The sequence below is a fragment of the Grammomys surdaster genome, unplaced genomic scaffold (genome assembly GCF_004785775.1).
Source record: "Grammomys surdaster isolate TR1022 unplaced genomic scaffold, NIH_TR_1.0 150, whole genome shotgun sequence".
Classification (NCBI taxonomy): Eukaryota; Metazoa; Chordata; class Mammalia; order Rodentia; family Muridae; genus Grammomys; species Grammomys surdaster.
Window position 1 is genome coordinate 14,908,416 of NW_021604608.1, and position 5,526 is coordinate 14,913,941.

The following is a 5,526-nucleotide window of genomic DNA, read 5'->3' on the forward strand; positions in this document are numbered from 1 at the left end:
GAATACAGATATCTTTCAGAACAGGGTATCAGCTGGGTGAGGGTTTAGAGGATAGGTCACTATGACTTTGCCTATGATTCACTTGTCCTTATCTAAGTGGGTATTATCTGCCAAGGCTACCTATTTACAAGCTCTATGACTACTCAGGCTGGTAAATTGTCACAAAAATTGCCTGTTTACAATAGGTTATAGCCATCTGTTTCAGTGTTTATCCACAGAGACCCAAGACTTAGTGTTAGTATACATGTATGACAGGCCTATTGCTGATTTTAGGCCTATGGCTGATTTTAGGCCTTCAGTGTGTAATCAGGGCTGCCCCTGACATCTCCCTTCTCTAAGTATAGACAAATGTGGTGAATCTAATCTTTCAAAGGCGGGGATAGAGGCCTGACTGCCAGTAATTGAAGGGGACCTTATAATGGCTTTGGTCCCCCTGTTGTTTTCCAGTGAGGCATGAGGGTCATACCCACACCGATGTCTTTTTCCTGGAGAGGGGATACTTTTGACATCAACCCCTATGCAGTCAGGCTTGTCCCTCAGGGAACCCAAAGAGATATTTTTAACTTTTATTGATATTCCCTTGCAGTGCTTAGCCTCACAGCCTAAGCAAGAATTCAGGTCACCTGTCAGAGGGGGTTCTGGGTGGCCCTTCTCTGCTTGGTCTAGGGGCGGAAGTCCCCTCTTTTAAGTTGGATGGAGATGGGTTTTGGAGACACCCTGGATAAAGTAACAACCTCATCTTGAATCTCATGGTCCTCCATAGCTAACTTATGTTAATGTATCTGAATAGGTTTTGCTACCAAATTATTTATCTATTGTTTCACAGAGTTAGTCAGCCTATTTGAGGCTCAGGAACCAGAAGAAATAAGCAAAAAGAACCCAAATAATGGTCCCAAGATGAAAGGAGGTAGGGTTGACAACCCTGGAGAGGTCGAAAACAAATTCTTGTACCAGCAATCATCTTTCTTTCTCTCTCTGACTTTTCTCAGGGCCTTCACTGACCTATTTCATGCTCTCTTTAACCATCCCTGTCTAGTCTATGTAAAGGCAATATTCTTCTTTAAGGGCTGTACACAGTCAAGAGCTGTACACAGCCTTTTCTATTATAATAGAGTAAATCAAGTCCAATAAGGATCTTTGCGATTTTTGGAGGTCTCTTCAGACAGTGAAATGAGGGATTTCTTCAGATTAGTGATGCCAGTCTCTAGCTGTTTGATGTTCTTGTCAATGGCCCTTCGAAGGTCTGGGTAGTGTAAGTTCGGAGGCCAGCATCTGGATTAGAATGTCTAACAGCAGACATCACAGGTGATTCATTTTTACCTGGAAAGGAAAAAGAAGGGAATTCTCGAGGTGATTTCTCTTCCCTGGATGTAAATTGTTATTCATTTTATTTATGGTTGGGCCTGGCTTTGTGGGGGTATTTATTTATTTCATTTATCTTTTTGGTAGCTGGTTAGCTGTGCCTTCTGTGGTATCAAACAGGCATATCAATCCTCAGTCCCATAAGGGAACTGGGTCTGGGCCATTCCCTTTAAGGGTAAAAGGGTCCTTCCCAGTATCTGTGGCATAGTTTTTATTCTGACCTAAGATTCTTATCCCTTCTATAGACATGGGTATATCGCCAAAAGGCAGCTAAGTCACTGGGAAGCCATGTTGGAGGAATTTGGTAGAGAATGCTTCTGATACTTCTTTTTTTATTTTTTCTCCTATTTTTTTAATATATCTTTTTCAAGTTTTTTTTTTCCTTTCTCATGTTATATCCTACACACTGCCCTCTCCTGGTCAACCCCTCCCACAATTCTTCCCCAGCCCTCCTCCCCTTCTTTTCTGAGCAGAGAGGTGGCCCTGTGGGTTTCCCCTGTACCCTGGCACTTCAAATCTCTGCCAGACTATGTGCTTTCTTTCCCACTGAGTCCAGACAATGCAACCCAGCTAGAAGAATATATCCTTCATAGAGGAAATGCTTTTGGGATAGTCCCCACTCCCTTTGTTCAGGACCCACATGAAGACAAAGCTACACATCTGCTACATATAAGTAGAGAGGCCCAGTTCCAGTCCTTGTGTGTTCTTTGGTGTTTCAGTCTCTGATCTTCCTGTGGAATTCCCATTACCCTTTGGGCTTGCAACCCTTCCTCTAATTCTTCCATGAGTTCTCAAAGTCCGTCCACTATTTGGCTGTGGGTTTTTGCCTCTGAGTCTGTTGTTAAGTAGGGCCTCTCAGAGGACAGTCATGCTGGACTCCTGTCTGCAAGCATAACACAGTATCATTAATAGTGTCAGGGATCAGTGATTGCTCATGGGATGGGTCTCAGTTTGGGCTAGTTACTGATTGGCCATTCCCTCAGTTGCTGCTCCATCCCCATGTTTGCATTTCTTGTAGATAGCATAAATTTTGGGTCAAAAGTTTTATAGATTTGTGAGTTTCCCCATCGTTTCACTGGGGTTCTGGCATGGCTATAGGAGGTAGCTTCTTCAGGTTCCATATCCTCAATGCTGTGAGTAACAGCCAAGGTCACACGTATTGATTCTTGAACACTTCCTTTATCCCTGGTTTCTATCTTGTCCTGGAGATACCGTTTACCTCCTCACCTCTGTCAGTTGCAGTTCCATTTATTTTCATGGCTACCTAGTCATTTCTCCTTTCCCTCCCCACACTTGTTCCTGAAAGTCCCTGTCACCCCCACATCTCCTCTCCCACCCAGTTCCCTCCCTCCATCTGTCTCTTCTATGACTATTTTATTCCCTTTGTGAAGTGAGATTCAAGCATCCTTGCTTGGGCCTTCCATCTCATTTAGCTTCTTTGGAGTTTGTGGAGTCCAGCATTGTGTACTCTATGGCTAATATTTACTTATAAGTAAATACATACCACACATGTGCTTTGGGGTTTGGGTTATCTCACTCAAGATAATAGTCTCAAAAATAAATACTGAACACTTTACAAATTTGTTCATCATCTTTTAGCAGGGGCCATGCTAATCTCTGTATCTTTCCAACTTTAGTATATGTGCTGCAGAAGCAAGCGTGTGTTATAATTCTTAAATTTTCAATAATTCTTTGCACAAAAATTGATAGCTTTCTTCTAAATTTCCCAAATTTATCAGTAATTTTGAAGTTTAAAATTATGAAAATTTGAAGCTATAAAATTAATTTCTCATTAATTATTCAATTTCAAAAGCGAGAAACAAGAAGTTTTACATTTAAAAATAATTTTGTATTAATTTTGTAATAATTTTAAATAGTATGCTATTCTCCATCTATTTCTTTAGAGAAAACTATAGTTTGTATTTTATTGAACATTTTAATTATTTTTAAGGTTTAAATATTTTTGTTATTTTTATAATGTATTTAGATTATGTTTCTCCTCCTCCAACTCCTCCAAGATTGTTTCCATTTCCCTACCAACCCAACTTTAAAAAAAATTTAGATATTTCATTTATTTACATTTCAGATGTTATCTTCTTTCCCCATTGCCCCTCCCCGTAAGCCCCAAATCCCATCCTTTCTCCTCCTTTTTGTTTTTATACCATTTTAATTTCATGCAAGTATTAAGGTCAGTTTTAGATTGAGGAACTAGTAGTATAATAGATGCAAATTGTCAAGGAACAAGCAAGACAATAAACACAAATAGTCAAAGAACAAGCATGGCAGTAAACAGAGTTCCGTGATCACTATTTCTAAGGGTGATCAAAATATCTCAGCCTACTTTCCTGTCCTAGCCCAAGGTCATTTTCATGCCTGAAGCCTACTTCATTGTTCTAGCCTAAGATTTAGATTCCTGCCTGTAATTACTTCTTTGTTCTAGCCTGAGATTTAGATTTCAGAGTGAAATTATTTCTTTGTTCTAGCCTAATGTCAGATTCCTGCTTGAAGCCCATTTTCTTTTCCTTGGCCAATGTCAGATTCCTTCCAAGGAGCCCATTTCCTTGTCTTTGGCCAATGTCAGATTCCTGCCAGGCAGCCCCAAAAGCTCTCAACATCTTTCCATTTTTTATCGCATAAACAAGACTGAACCTATCTTAGGCTTGTCATTCTGACAAGAATGCCTTTCTTACCCATTGTGGAATATGCTTTATCAAAAGCAATGCACTTATGTCTTAGGTTGGTGAGTCTCTGTGCAAAATCTTACCTATTCTTGGCTTGTCAGCCTGTTAAATTAATAACTCTATCTGGAGATCCATTTTTAGTTTCAAGTCATGTACTTTGGCTGCCAACATCCAACCCAACTTCTAGCCTCATGTTCTCTTTCTGTCTCCCTATTTCTCTCTTTGTCTCTCTTTCTCTCTTTGTTTTTTTGTCTCTCTCTTGCAAAAAAAATCCAAACAAACATATTTGCAATAGCTTTCTACTGTCAGACGGAAAATCTGTTTTCTCCAATGGAGTGTCCTTGAGTTCTTTAACCATTCTCCAGGGCAGGCCCATTGTCCAAGAGTAGTTTTCTAACATATAAGCAATAATTTGTAAAAGGAGTAAATGATTTTCTAGATCAAATTTTCACTGATTCCCCAATATTCACTAAAACTATTCTCTGGTATGTGAATTGCTTTTATTTAGTTAGGTTTGAATTTTTGACCACTTATTTAGCTTTCAATTTTTTTATATTGAATCTAAGTTACCTTAAATTAAGTTTAATTGACTAACTCATCCTACACACCAAGAAACCAAGTCACATTTGAAATATACTAGTCCTGAATATACAATATGAGGATGTTTAGATAGTCTTTAAAAGACTCATGAATCTTGGTCTAGGAGTATAGACAAAATTCTAAACATCATTATCAAAATTAATAAGTAAAGGTTTTGGGGGAACTATAGAAGCTTTCTATTTGGTGGAATGAACTATGTCTAAGATATGGAATAACTGAATTGATGATACATGTCTCAGTTTACTAATGAAATGGCAGAACCCAATTCTAATCAAAGATTTCTTAGTGGAGTTTTAGGTTCCCAGTTTTATGTGTCTTGATGCACTAGAACTTTCCCTTCATGAAAATGGAATGAAGCTTATTGAGCTTGTATCAAGGAATAAAGCAGCTATTTTGTTTTACTTTCTCATTAATGCTTACTATTTTTTTTAACTGGATGTTTTATTTACATTTCCTATGTTGTCCCCTTACCCCATCCCCCACCCACCCAGGAACCCCCAATCCCCTCACCCCTCCTCCTTCTTCTCTGTGGATGTAACCTCTATCTACCCCACCTCCCACCTCCCCACCCTCAAAATTCCCACCTCCTGGGGCATCCAGCCTTCATGCAGTCAAGGTTCTCTTCTTCCACCTATGCCCAGCAGGGTCCTCCACTCTTACATATTCAACTGAAGCGCTGGATCACTCCCTAAGTGCTCCCAGGCTGGTGGTTTAGACCCTGGGAGCTGTGGTTGGTTGGTATTGTTGCTCTCCTCATGGTGCCGCAAATCCTTTCAGCTCTCCTTCAGTCTTCACTCTAACTCCTCTATTGAGAACCCCATGATCAGTTCAATGCCTTACTATTTTGATGGTCTTATTGCAAATACCTCACCATCTCTTAGTG

At 39.7% G+C, this 5,526-nt stretch overlaps 1 pseudogene; it reads right to left on the reverse strand.

Moving 5' to 3' along the window:
- Nucleotides 1-2,919: 2,919 nt before the first annotated feature.
- Nucleotides 2,920-3,019, reverse strand: LOC114619532 (annotated as a pseudogene).
- Nucleotides 3,020-5,526: the final 2,507 nt, after the last annotated feature.